The 14,961-nt window shown below is 46.7% G+C and overlaps 1 protein-coding gene across 4 annotated transcripts in view; it reads right to left on the bottom strand.

The window, feature by feature from the left end:
* The window catches only part of FOXN2 (forkhead box N2), a 36,843-nt gene extending 33,366 nt beyond the window's left edge, over positions 1 to 3,477 (bottom strand). For 3 of the 4 annotated variants that reach the window (XR_010471669.1, XR_010471670.1, XM_065058761.1), the window contains exon 1: positions 3,348 to 3,467. The gene's annotated coding sequence lies outside the window, so the exon portion shown is untranslated. Of the gene's footprint in view, positions 1 to 3,347 lie in introns of all 4 variants that reach the window. The other variant, XM_065058760.1, reaches the window with a different exon arrangement.
* Between the last annotated feature and the right edge of the window lie 11,484 nt (positions 3,478 to 14,961).

The raw sequence follows: 14,961 nt of genomic DNA, 5'->3' as shown, positions 1-14,961 counted from the left end.
CAGCGCCGCTGACAACAGCATCTCAGCGCAGGAAGTTGCCCAACACCACTTCGGTTGTCAAGGGGTGAGGCACATATGCGAGGATGAGGCACTCGCTGCCTCCATCTACTTCCCTCAAAAAAGTTACAATCAATACAGTGACATCCTATATACGAGCTTACACACAATACATCTCATTAGCAGGAGGGGAAGGAACCACAACAGTCATAAAAAGAAAACTCAAGGAGCCAAATGGAATAAAATGGACAGAATTCACACCTGTACTAAAAAGTAGTGAGCATGCATCCATATCGCAGACAGCCTTTACTTGTAGGGACTAAAGGCTGCTTTTCATTGATTTACAGCCAGGAAAGGAAAGGTGTATTTGACATAGCTCATTTTGCACCACGGTGGTGCAGTAAGACCACCCTGTTGAATGAATGATGTAAGAGATGCACAGCAGTGGTGGCTGCAGGCACACCATCCCTCCTGCCAACATTCCTACTTTTTGACACCCCAACGGCTATAATCCCGCTGTCCAGCTCATTCTGATAAGGTAACATGAACTTTTATTTGGAAAAGATCTTCTGTGCACCTAGGATATTTCCTGCCATAAATACCAGCTCCTTTTAACCCCAACAATGAGAAGCCAAGGAATGACAACGTGGGAGGAAGGTGGAATTACAACCTAGTGAAACCAGCATCAAAACTTCCACCATTTTTATGGGAACCAATGCTTCCATGCAAGAACTGCATCACTTACTCATCAGTTTAAACCAAATCCATGCACAGCATCTTCAAGTGCCAAACTATCTCCTTCATCAAAAAAGTTTGGCTTTGCTCAACGCATCAGGTTTCCAAGCCAAATGCATTGAGCAGGCAGAGCCTATGGTTAAAAGAGATGGTAAAAATGGGCTTCACATGGCCTTAAGCCTCTGCCTTCTTTCCCAGTCACTACAGCAGCTCACCAGGCAGTCCTTTTTCTAGTCCAACAGGACCACTACATATCCCTGTATCTGTTCTGTTACTGGACTGGCATGTCCTGACACTGATAGTTGCTGGGAACACTGGTGCCTTCCATCCTGAGCTCCCCAGCGGACATGGGAAGGCTCCTCAAGCAGAAAACCTGTGGTGGTTGCAGCTGTTGAGGCAGCATGCTCCTTGATTGGTGTTCCTTTTGGGTAAAACAAAACAAAACAAAAAAAAAAGAAAAAAACCTTACTTCTGAGCTGAGCAATCCCTGTGGAACTCCTGTACAGCCTCGGCAGCAGCACCCAAACGGGTCACAACTTCATTCTCTGGTCAAGATGCTGACAACGAAGACATCAGCCGAGTTTCATTCCAGTAATGTTCTCAAGAGCACTCAAGACCACACATGTGAAGCAATGTGGAGTCAGTGTCCCCAGCTCCTTCCAGCCCCCTGCTCCCCAGGATAGCACTACATGTAGAGCCAACACAGCATCTCCACCATGCTCTGCAAACGTAAACACTGTGTGCAGCAGCACTGCTCGTTGGGGGTGGGCATATGGGGGGGTGGCAGGAAAAAACATGAAGAGCACAGAAAAGTACTACACATATTTCAGGCAACTCGAATATACAAAGCAAGAATTACCACCTCCTCTCTATTTCTACAAAACCCAAGTCACGCAGCTGGACACAAGCGTGCCCCTAGCAGAAGCCAAACTGCTGTGGCAGCACATGGCCAGGCTCCGAAATAACATACCCTGGCACTCAGCTAAATTCATCGGCTCAAGCTCTGTGCCGTGTTAATTGCTACTACATAGTTTTCAGTTCAGAGCTGATGCATCCAGCTATCTTCTGCAGAGCTTGGGAAATGTGAGTTAGCACCTGCCAAGAAAAGAAAAACAACTGCAAACAAGTTCAAGTTTTCTGACATAAGTCTAACTTAATGTATCTTGCACAGATGTAGCACCACAACAGACTTCTAAGATGTAGCAAAGACTCCAAACCAAGAAACAAAACAGAAGTGAATTGATTTGCGCATCGGTATATTACAACTGACCTGTTACCAAAGTCCATGTAAATGCAAGTCCACCAGTAACAAGATTTGGAGAAAGAGTGTCTGTGCATGTATATATAGATAGATACAGATATATAGATATATAAACATCTTGACTTCACAAGTTAGCCATGAACCTAACCAAGTGACTTTCACAGCATTCAAGTCAAACCTAATCCAGCATTTTCAACTTCATGTTTTGCACTTAATGTCCACCCCTAGGTAGTCACCAAGGCGGGAGATTAGTTTATTGAGCCCTGCTCAAGGTTACTCCTTATTTTCTGGTTTTAGTTTTTTTACCTCTTTACTCTTCGTTCAGGCCTTGTCAGAATCCAAATCTTTACAAAGAAAAGCCCGTTCCCACTCCCACCTAAACTAGGAGAGCCAGAATACTTGTGTGTCCGAGCAGAAGTAGTTGGGGCAGGCAGTAGGATGCTGCTCCTCAGCCACCACTGCGCTTCACCACCCAACTCCACCAAAAAAACCCCAAAAGCCAGAAAACTCGGAAGGGCCACGTGCAGATCCCAGCCTCACCTCGAGCACCTCATGAGTAGTTTCCAGAGTTTTACCTCAAAACGCGGGACCCCGTAACACCTCTCCTGCTCTCCCCTCACCTCTACAAACCACACACGCCTCGCACATCCTTGGGGGCTTCCTATCTGTTTCGGGGACAACGGGGCGCACGGGAGTAACGCCAAAAGGGTGACTATCTAAATAAACCGCTTCGGGGTTTTGTGGGGGTGACGCGGAGACCAGGGGCACGGCGGGGCCGCGCTGCCGGGTCTGTGCCCCGGGCAGACCCCGGCTCCATCACCCCCGCGGGAGGCGCTTGAGAAGCGCGGGCCTGCGCTGCCGCGGGAGGTCACCCGCGTAAAACCCGCGGATGGACAGACGGACGGACAGACGGACGCTCCGCGGAGCCGCGCCGACAGGAGGAGTTGGGGGGTGGGAGGGTCCCCGCTCCCGGCACGGCCGCCGCGTGGGGGGGTCCCCACGCACCGTGCGCCCCCCTCCGCCGCCCCCGCGTCGTCCCCGACACTGGTTGAAGAGGAAGCGCCGCCACCGCGCGTTGTCCCCGTGCGGGGGGAGGGGGCGGGTCGCTTCTCCCCCTCCACGCGTGGGGCGCAGCATCCCCGAGTGGGGCACCAGCCACCCCCCCCCAGCACCAGCCAGACCCGCCGCGCCGCTCCCCGCGCTTTCCATTCCCTCATGAAACCTTTCCAGAGCGCTAGAAACAAAAAACCCCAACCCCTCAAAACCTCTAAAACCCCAAAAACTAAACAAAAAAAAGAAACGGAAGAAAGCAACAAAAACAAGCGTGGGGAGGGGGGCCGCCGACTCCACTCACCGCGGTCATGAAGCCGTGCGGCCGGCAGCGCGGACACAATATGGCAGCGGGGGGATGTGTCAGGGAGCAGCTGCTCCCTGCGCAGCGGCGGCGGCACCGCCCTCCCCGCCTCCCCATGGCAACCGGGAACAACCCGCCCCCCGCTCCGCCGCCGGTGCCGCCCCCCGGCCCGCCCCGCCCCGCCCCGCCCCGCCGGGAAACGCCGCCACCCCGGGGCCGCCGGAGCAGCGGGGCTGGGAGCGGCGCCCAGGCTCCTCATCCCTCCCGAGCATCCTCACCTGCTGCGAAAACTTTCCATTCCCCCCACAGCACCCCCCCAAAAAACCCAAGTTTAAAAATATAAACCCTCCTTTTAGTTTCACTTCCCTTTCCTCTCCCATCGCACATCGTGCGCTGGTGTATTTTGCCTATTTTTTTTTCTCATTTCTCCCATGACATTAAACCTTCTTTATTATTTTTTTTTGTCCTCTTAACAAAGATGAAGCTGCCGCCGTGTTTGCCTTGCCTCGTAGCGCGTTGTCCTCCACTTGTGCCTTCAGCTTTGAGCTTTTCAGGGCGAGAACTTTGCTGTTTGCTTAGCGGGGTTTTACAGTCCTGCGTACACTTGCAGTTTTACAACACAATAAAGAGAACCTTGGGAAGTTGCTCGCAGGGGGAAATGTTGTTCTGCGGCTGATCTGCTGCTGAAAAAAAGTTTATTCACCTTTCCAAGGTTTCCTTGCCTTCTGAAGGACGCTCAGTTTTCGCCTGCCTCGTGATGCATTGCAGTAATTCTACTTATAAGGGAGGATGGGAACGTGTTTCAAGGAAATTCCCCCACTCCACGTTAGCAGGAACCAGTTGTTGCTTTTTTTAAAAAAAAATTGAAATTCACATAACAGGCTCTTGTTTTTTTTAAGTCTGAGGATGAATTAAGCCCAGGATTATAGCAGGCAGAATCTTCTCCCAAGGGCAGAGGATGGAATCCAGCGGCCTGGAGGCTCAGCCCAGCACATACAGGCTCCTTCTACTGCACCATGAAGCACCATGGGCTTCAGAAACAGAGTCCAACCGCACAGTTTTGACCAGGATAAATTGTTCTCAGCAACTTTCATTTTGCTCCTACTTAATTCCCATTACGATTCATTCAACCTTTTCTTTTTACAGCTTCAGAAGTCAGACAGGGCCTTCCCACCCTCTTGGCGGACAATGGAAGTGCACTTATATTAATTATGTATTACTAAAGCAATCTAATGCTGAAAGCACCCTCCATTCCCAAACCATTAAAACCAGACCTAGCACTGCTAGCACTGCTATGCTTTGCCTGTAAGAGGCTCTTTTGCCTAAATTCCCATCCCTCCACCTCCAGATAGCGTGCACTGCAGGTTGCCTTGATTGCTACCACACCTCGGCGGCTTACAAGGGAGGAGGAAAGAGGAGGAATGAGGCTGAACCCAGCGTTGTTTGCCTCTTGGAATCAGGGTGTGTTGCTTTGCCTTTTGCCCAGCTGGGCTGCAACCTGAAAGAGAGATGTTTGAATCTGGGATCCCTTCGGCTTCAGTTTATTACGTGAAAGGTTTGGTGTGGGCCACAGACCATGATATCTGTTGCATTACACCCTGGCCTTTAAATCGGAGCTGCTCACAGATTTTTCCATTTATCCTTTAAACACACAAGCTGAGTTTTAGTAAGAGTGTACGCCCTCTCACCCTTTATATTTTAGTGGAAGAAAGAAAAAACCTGAATGAAACAAAACCTAAACAGATAAAAGCTGAAAGTGCCCCGAATTTGCCACCCCTTGTGGAAATAAAAATAAGACCTTTGAATGGGTATTTTATTTAAACCAGGGTGTAACAAATGAAATAAAATGTTTCTATACCTCCTGAAAAATGTCACCTTTATCTTCCTTGGTCCTTTCTACTCCTCAACATGCTCACAGTAGTTTTTTTTTACTTTAAATCATACTATGTTGTTAAAAATCCAGCAACTATGTGTCAAAGGCAGTAACCAAGATTTGAAGCTTTCTGGAGTGCTTTCTGCATCAGGTTCTTCACCTCCAACATCAACCAGAGTTGCCTTCACTATTGTGCTGCCTGTGGAATGACTGGTGGCTGCAGCAGTGGATTTGGGAAGGGGGCCAAGTGAGGCCAAAGAAAGCCCAGCACGATCCCTAGACAGGTTTCAGCTTTCTTCCTCATATCACACTCATCTCAGTAGCGTGCCAGAGGCAGAATTATGTCTTCTAGAGGTGCATGTACAGTTGCAATTCTGCAGCAGCTTGTCCGTGCAGTGTTGGAGGACACAGAGCTGACGCAGCTCAGCTGGGGCACAGAAAATTTTGACTGGGCATTGCCAGGCCAGGTACCAGGTACAGGGCAGGCATGTGTCACAGATACATGATGCACCATCCCTAGCACTACAGTGATGGTGTGGGGTCACTCCTCAAGGGTGTTCGTGTTCCCACCAGCAGCCCTACAAAAACCAGCACGTTGCTGCTGGAGCTCCATTTGCACCTCAGGGCAATGCTTTGTTTCTACCCTGTCTTCAGCAGCAGCCTGGGTCAGTGTCTGCAGCTCATACAGGAGCTGGGGCACGCCAGGGCTCCAGGCTCTGCTGCTCCCCACCAAACACACAGCCAGAGAGAAGGGCATACTCCCTTCATGAACCGACAGGGACAGCCCTCCTCCACGGGCCTTTTTGTGTCATCATGGAGGTAGTGACACCTCTCATGATATTTTCTTGCTCTGCCTGTCCCTGCCTGTACTGAATCCCAGCTCGCGGCCTCAGCCAGCATCAGAGCGCCTTTGCTTAGTGCCCAGGCAGCTGCCGGATAATCACAGAACCTGTGTTTGTCTCTGTTCAGTGTCCATGTGGAGTTTGATCCCTGCTTCTTTGCCATGATCCAGTTTGCCTCCTAAATCCTGCACGTGACTTGTGAAAGCAGGAGGGAGCAGGTGGTGGAGGGCTGGAAGCAATGGCACCAGACAGAGCCAAAGCCACCAGTGTTATCCTGCTGCGTGTTTGCTCACCTCTGAGAAGCTGGAGAGCCACGGTGTGGAGGATACTCTGCCAGGCTGCTTTGTGTAAAATTCCAGAACTCTGCTTGTCCCCAAATTTTGAATTGAAGGCATTAAACCATTCTTTCCTGCAACTTACCCTGTCCCACAAGATAATGGAGGGCTGCAGATGCCAGCAGACCAAGCCCAGACCTTGATTTCCCTCTCACTCCATCTCAGCTTTCCACTGCAGGCAGGACAAGCACCAGAGCTACTGAAGGAAATCTACAGCAAAATAGCAACCATGCAAAGCAGAACTCATCCAACAAACACGACAAGGATGTGGTGCTATTTCCCAACACATACCTTTAAAATAGGACAGACATTAGTCATGGTGCTACACCACAGGTCCTCACATGGCTCCCCAGGATGTCTGTGCAGCACCTCTGCAGTCCCCCAAGGCAGGAGGTGTGGGGAACACAGGCTGCAGAGTGGAAGCAGGTGCTGAGGATGTGGCAGGAGATGCCCTCCACCTTACCCTTGTCACCTCCTGCTCAGAGCCAAGACAGATGCAGCAGAGGCTGCTGGTGTCTCCTGGCATGGCTCCAGGGCTGCCCATGAAGGTCCTGCCTGATCAAGGACACGCCATGTCTGCTTTGCTGAGGCCACTCTCATTGCTTCAGCTCTCTCTCCTGGTTCCTGCACAGGATCTGCCAGAGGATGGCTGTCCTCTTCCCTTCAGGGCCCAGTCACGGCTCTGGGTGACTTGTGCTCACCACAGGTGGTGAAATGCAAGCAAACAAACAAACAAATTAAAAAAGAAGCAGTTTGGGTTGGGTTTTTTTGTGCTCTGGGCAGAAAAGAGGCCCTTCCACCTCTCTCATGGCAGGGTCAAAATCCTCAGACCTCTCTTATTTCAACCCGAGATGTAGGTGGTAGATGGCTTTTATACATGCATTGTGGCATAAGTCTTTCCCCAGGCAGAGAAGATGGTAATCCAGAGCTGTTATGTGTAGGATAGACCCACTGGGAAGACAAAACCTGCTGCCCAGCAGCTGCAGTCTTCCTCTCCTGAGAGGAGAGGGCACAGCAGGGACTCTCTGAGGGCTTTTGTCAGCTGGATGCGACCCATGCCACCCAGAGCCATGAAAGCACCTCCTCAGCCAAGCCAGTCACCCATCCTGTCATCTGAAGTATAACACATGATCAGTGCTCTTCGGTCACACCTAGAGCACAGAGAGTAAGGATGGGCAAAAAAGGAACTGCTAAAAAGCAGAATGGCAAGTGCTGGGGGACATGTGATACGAGACCCAGTGAACCCCAGTTTACTGTGATGGGATTTCTGCCACACATGTGAACGGTCATGCTGGGCTTCATAGTGCCTCAGCAATTTGTGTCGTGACCTACAGCTGGCATGTCACTCTGCGCGAAGCTGTCATAAGAAGAGTTTGTCAAGTTAAACCACCCAGGAATGGTGTTGTCTCCTCTAGAGGCAAAACAAAACAGAGCTCTGTTCATGGGATCTGGTTAAGCTTTGTTTCTGCACAGGGATGCCATGCAATGCTGGTCAGGCACTTGTTGGACACCTGCTTCTCCTGGGACCTCTCTTTGCAAGCGGCATCTCCGATTTGCATTGGAAGCTTGTTTGAAGTAATAACTTCAAAGGGACTTCCTCCTTCTCCAGGTTGGTGTGTCTGCCTACACAGCTCCCACACCGTAGCTTTCTGCTTGGGCTTTCTGTCTGGGAATGTCTCTCGCTTTGCTCTCTCCTGCCACCAATCTAGCCTAACATTTGATCTCTTCCCTCGCCCTGGGCAAAGCCACCAGCAAAACTGTGCAGTGCGTGATTTCTTCTCCCACCATCCTTGCTCTCTCTCATCTCTTGCTACATCCTAAATGGGAGCCAGTGCTGAATTTCTTGTTCAGATCTGGTTGTAGCTCTATACAGACAAGTCCAAAGTCCCTCATTTTAGGGACTGAATACACTCTCTGCTTTTTTAAATTTCCTCCTTAACAGCTCCTCCTAAGACTGAGGATCTGTTAACTTCTCCTGAGGTCCACTCTTCCTTACTGAGTATCTCTGCAATATAGATCCAGAGATCAGACAAGCAGGTGACTATAAAGGAAACCTTAGGGGCAATATTATCTGGCAAAATCAATAATTAGGTGCTTTCCCAACCATCCAATGACTGATTGGAAAGATGTTCAGTGCTCATTGCAGTATTCCTTCTGCAACACATGCTGAATGTCCAAGAATGGAAATATACCTGTTGAATCACCGTTGAAACATTAAGACAACACCATTGGATATCCAAAACTGTTTACAGACATAAGGAAGTATCTGAGTTAGAAAGAGTTTGATGTTATTGCAACACTGGGAAACACTTTGGGTGGGGAATATTAATCGTACTTGCATCTGGTTGTTTGGTATAGCTTATGCTAGCTCAGTAAATGCTATAAGACCAAACCTGCATGAGATAGATCTGGCAAAACAGAAGAGTGAACATTTTGCCAGTTCAGCTATGTCACTTGAGGGTGACATTTTTTTTCCAACTTCTAAATGATACAGCTGGAAAATCATCACAAAGAGACCAGGCCAATGCTTGAAAGCTCGTGCAGAAGTACCTACTCAACTATGGGTAAACCAACCATGGAGAAAAGCAAATGTGGTCTTCCTTAGCAATGCATTTAGAATATATATTTAGCACTGTCATCTATTTACAGTTAAGTGGGAAGAAGTTTATCTGTAGACTTGGTATCCTCAACAATGAATGAGGAATAAAACCAGCATTTTTACTATTGGAAAGAATCTTACATTTTGAAGAGATAACTTACCTCCCTCATCATGGGTAATACAAATACCTTACAGAAACCAGCAGCAATTTCCTCAATAAGACCAAGTCAATTGTTTCTGTTGTGCACAAACAAAAAGATTCATGCCTTTCAGTAGATAGCCCACTATGTAATCTGCCAGGCTGAATTACCCAGAGATACTTTGTTTTGAAAGGAGTGCAGAAATCCTGCAGGTTTAATTGCCAATAAATCAGCATGACCTCCACTCCCTGACACTTTTTTTTTTTTGCAATGATCTTTTCAAGCAGAAAATGAAGAGACTGATTTTTACAGTGTGTGCATACTGCCTTTGGAGAGATAAGAGCAATGACACACACACAGGTTCGTCCATTAAAAGCTACCCTAGATAATGAAGGACTAAATCAATGGTGTGTTCTGTTTGCTGTCTGGTTATTTTCACCTTGTGTTATGGCGCTCTCTTTTTGTTATGATTAGGAGAGTACTTGCTTGTTTAACAATTGACTTTCAACTTCTTGTGTCTGTGTATTCTGCAGTACTTGAACTTATTTGTGGTTTATTTTTATGCCGATTCTTAAAATTTTAAGGCAAATGGCAATAGTTCAAGTTCTGATCTGGGGCTGAATATCTAACTAAGAACTTCGCAGTTTAAAGAGAACTTGAGTATTTTTACAATAAACTGTTTTGATGGCAATGAATATGCTCATTATGGTGCCTCTCAGTAATAAAGGTTTAATGGTTTTACATTATTATTCAAAAGAAAAGGTATGATTTAAATAAAGCCCAGTGAAAAACCTGAAACCTAGCCCCTTGTCTTACTGCACATTATAAGCTTTACTTCCCATATCAGCTTTTTTTTTTTTTTTTTAGCCTATCATTAATCCAAACATCTCCAAGCACTTGCAAGTGCTTAGCTTTGAAACACCATCTGAGGCAGCTGGTTATTATAATTTTCTCTAACAGATAGGTAGGTTGATAGAGGGAGTGACCGAAAGCTGAAGAGCATCTTAAAAGTGCACGGTGATGGGCTGGGGTACAGCAACTCTGAAATAATACCTGAAGAGCTTTCCTTTCATCCTGCCATCATATTTTGGGCTGAATTAGGAACAGTGCAGATGAGCTGTGGCTCTTCTGTCCGATGTTTTTGGACTCGACTTACACAGGCCAGTGAGCCTGAGGTGATGTCATCCTAATGTTCAGCCCAACAGCAAAAGGAACACACATGCTTTCCAAGGTTGTTGCTTGGAGGACAGCTTTAGGAGATGCCTTCTGAACATCCCCTTTTGCACAGAACATTTGCAAACCAAAGAACACCTAGCACAAGACAAACGGTGGCAACAATCAGCCTGCCAACTCCCTTCGTCTATGTGTGTAGTGCAAAAGCAAACGAACAGGTTCCGCCCAGACAAGGGAGAAGAAAGTACCACCAGTCTCCATATGCAGCTTTTGGTGTTGGATGAGTTAGTTTTCAGACAAGAGACAGGGGCAATGGAAATGGCAGTGATGGGGACTCATGGCAGCAAGGGCATAGTTCAGACATGTGCATAGCTCCTTGGCTCTCCTGTTTCTCCTCCTTCATTGCCTATATACCATAATTCAAGGGATTCCAGACAGGGCAGAAAGATTGCACATTGAACTGGCATGTCATTCTTATGAATTTCAAAGTGTTTGCAAAAATATATAAAGGGGAAAGAAAAGAAATCAAGACAAGGAGTGGGATTATGGATGGGGCAAGCAGGAGCATATATTTCTTATAGACATTTCTTATATACATATGTCATACATGAAGCTCTTTGTGCAACACTTTGATGTCAAGAGATTGCCATAGAGTTATGCCATCACTGTTATTAAAGTGTTTACCCGGGCAGTCCAAGTTATCAGTTCCAGTGACTTCATGATATGATAAAAGCCCATAAGGAGAGCAGTGTTGAGTTCCTGATCCTCTCTCTCTGAGCCCCATACGGTTAGATACTCCAGGTGCATTGATAATCATGGGTTTGCAGCCTGGAGCTGCAGCTAAGTTACCCTTTGTATGAATCTCCCTCCATTCCTGAATGAAGTTGTTTGATAATCTCTTCATGCAAGAGAAACTCAAGATAGGTGATTGTCATACGAGGCAGATAGCAATGGCTGGTTTGATACCTGCAAACCAATTCTCAATGAACTTTTCAGGCAAGCTAGGAAAAGTAATTCTCACATGGATGATATTCCAATACCAAGCTGGAAAACTCACAGCCTGTTCCAGTCAAGGATTTCAAACAGGCTTCCTGGCTAGAAATGTCAGAAAGATAATGGTCAAAGGCCTTGTGTCTGGTTGCTGCACTGTCTCTGACAGCCAAAACCACATTTTTGCTAAACTTTCTTTTTCAGTTAATGAACTCTGAAATCCTTATCACTGTGTGTCTGGAGGGTGGCATGGCTCCTGCTAGCTGTTTCTGAGTGGCTGTTATGTAGAAATGAAATGAAGGCGGACCAAGAAGGTAAAAGTATGAACCTATGATGTTGTCGTCACTCAGAGTATAAAAGGCATGAGAGAGGAGAGTGATTGAAATAATAATCTTTATTCTGTTGACAAAAAATACTCTTTCATCCTTTCGTTGCCAGAGGAGGATGTGCTGGGCTGAAGAATCAATTGTGTTGAAACTTTCAGCTATGGGATAAAACTCGTTCTCCTCAATGCCCTGATACTGAGTATAATCTCATGAGTGAGAGCAGGAGATGGATGTGGCCCTGGAAAATAAGCTTGGACTCAGATGTCCCGTTGAGTACGGTCTTACCTGGAGAGAAGAAAGACTACTCAACACCAGCTGGTGCATTTCTCTGTGGCATTCAGGAAGGTGCCTTCCAGTTGATTAAGGGCAGCATAATGATCACACAGCATTTCGTTTGGTTGATATATTAATATACTCATCGCGGCCAGCAAACCTTATGCCACTAATGGCCCTGGAAGACTTTTGTGGTGAAGCCAGTCCTTTTAGGCACATTCACAATACCCATCTCTTATGGATTATCGAGGATTTAATCTGCTTCACTATCAAAGCACCAACAGCTGGCTTGTCAACATGAAACATGTCGATCACAGATCTGCTGTATACCTGAGGTAGTCAATGCTAATAACAGCAGCCTTTTGGACTGGTGGCATAGACCTCTACACAGGTTAACATGTCCTGCTGGGGAATGGCCCTTGTGATGCTCAAGTGGCATCTCTAGATCTTCAGCTGGGTATTTTTGGCACCTCATGCAGCTCGAGCAGGGCTGGTGGGTCTCCATGTAGCACAGCGTTGTACAGCGTTGTGCCTCTTAGACACATATCACCATGGCATCCAATGTGAGTGGTGGATGTAAGCTCCCTAGGGATGTTTCCAAATGTGAGTGGGAATTTACAAACTGTTAAAATGCCACTAAAATGATGGATGGGCTGAACATGAAAAAGATAGAAAGCAATTCTGTGCAAGGTCATGTGTGTCTGGGCACATATATCTAGAAAATGTCCTGATCCCCATCTAAAACTGATTTTAGTCAGGAACCAAAGAATAGGAGCAAAATAATGTTACCAGATTTCACTCTGCACATTTATTTCAACTCGAAACCCTGATAACAAAAGAGACACTTCAAAGTTTGAACGACAGCAAAGCGACACTTTGAAAGAGAGGTTCTTCAGGCCGCTGAGCATCAAAGCCAGGCTCGGCTTTGGCTCCAGCTGTGCCATGCATGTTGCTGTTGTGCATCTCACCCTTCACTCTCTTTCCTGGTCCATCCTTCTCTATCAGTCCCTGCCACTTCTGTGTCTCTGTCCTCTTGTCCTCCATTTGTCTTCCTTCCTGCAGCTACTTCTTCAGCCTCATTCCCCATTCAGCCACACAGGGACAATTTCAGACTTTCACATAGTTCTCCCTCTCCTTCCCTAGGTTATTATCATTGCCTCTCATTTGTGGAAGGCAAAATGTTGGTGAGTAGTCAGACAGTCCTTAAACTCCTTGCTTTGTTCAATGAGCACAATCTGTGTAGAATGTGCAGTGGAGAGAACCAGCAGAAATAATTGTATGAGGTTCAGTTATGAGCCTGGCATTGCCTTAAGTTGGCTGCTTTGACTGGAGCTGCTCGGTGGAGGGATGAGACCATCAAGTTCATTAAAACATCAGGAATTAGTGATGCATACTCCCCATATTCTGCTACTTACTTTTCATTCATACTTTTAAAAAATGAAATGTTTTGTCCTTGTATGAACCTGGGGCCGAGGGGCGGGGAAGAGAATTCAATTAGAGATCATTACTGCAACTGCATGTGATAACTGCGATATGCCTGATGAGGCAGGAGGACAACAGACTAAATGAACAGTGTGGATCCCCAAACCTGAATCCAGTGTGGAAGAGGGGTCAGGGTGAGGGGAGAAACAGACTCTCCCCCAGTCCATAGTCCACAGACAAAACCAGTTTTAAGAGGCTGGTTCGCACAGAGTTGGTGCTGAGAAGGAAGATCCAATGCTGTGCTCTGGCAAGCTGGCTTCCTGAGCTGTCCCTCCTCAGAGGCAGGCCTTCCCATCTTATGTCCGTTATCTTCATAAAAAATAGTTTCACAACAAGAGTTGTACCTACCTCCTTGGGAAAAAAATCATTTTTTACAACCAGGATTTCATTTCGTTTTACCTGTCTAAGGTTACAGTTCAGCCAGTGAAGCTGCCTGCCCAGTTTTGGAGAGCTACTAGTGAGTTCTCCATACCTGCACCTGCCAACAGGGTGGTTCTGCACTCTGGCATTCACAGGCTTTAATAACCTCAATGTCTTGATCTTTCTTCCACCTGTAAACCCCCAAATAATTCAGAATTGTCTAAAAGCTATGCAGGAGAGAAAGGTTTTCTCTGTCTCTCACCAGACCCAAGGCTTGAGATGATGCAAGGTGGAATTAACATTCTTTCAATCTCACTCCTGCCATATATCAGACTTCCCTAAAATGACTAATCAAAACACTTATCACTGAGCATTACACTTAACAAGCAATTTCCGCGTTTGCATGTAGCATTGGTTGCCACTCAGCAGCAGTTTACAACTCTTTAATCATTGCAAGAAATTTTCTCTATACGCCACTCAAAATACCAAAGCTGATGCTCCTGAGCTGGGCTGTCCTATCTATTCAGCAATATCCTCATATCAGTTACTGATTGTATTCCACCTTTAATTCTTTTTCTTCTTTTGAAGTTTAGATTATCGTACGTGTAGAGATATATTTATTTATGCACAATGTGTGCACACATATATTTTATGTGTAAATATATATGTATATTTATGTATCTATAATTTAACTGTAAGATTATATCTAAATATTAAACATAAACCTACTTTGTTGTAGGCGTGCACGGGGCCAAGGAAAAGAGGTGGCTATGTTCAGGTTAGAGTATCTGGAGGTATAAGGTGAAGAAGAGTAGCGCGAAATGGCTGCGCTCAATCACGGTCATCCTCATTTGAGTAAACTTTCTAGGACTTTTCTGGGCATCTTGCTTGGTCTAGGATGAGACAATTTGCTCCAGAGTGATTTCTTTCCTTTCTGGAGTCTGTGATAATGTGTTTGGTTGGGCGTACAAAGTCAAAAGCGCCTTCTGCACACCTATTGCCTGTGTGCAACAGGGACTGTCTCTGCCAGCACCATGTGGGGAGATTTCTCTGCCTCTTCCAAGGAGGCAGAAGCGACCAGAGAGGAGTCCCGGCTCCAGCACCTTTTCTCCCAGTCGGCTTGAGCTTGGGCTCCCAGGATGGTTACTGGAGAGCCTTTTAGAGGTCTTTATCCCCTGGCACAGGAGCAATTGCTGTAAAATCCATCGTAACTCATCTGCA

Source organism: Columba livia, chromosome 3, assembly GCF_036013475.1.
Source record: "Columba livia isolate bColLiv1 breed racing homer chromosome 3, bColLiv1.pat.W.v2, whole genome shotgun sequence".
Classification (NCBI taxonomy): Eukaryota; Metazoa; Chordata; class Aves; order Columbiformes; family Columbidae; genus Columba; species Columba livia.
The sequence above is the reverse complement of the archived record's forward strand: the minus strand, read 5'-3'. Positions and strand labels throughout refer to the sequence as shown.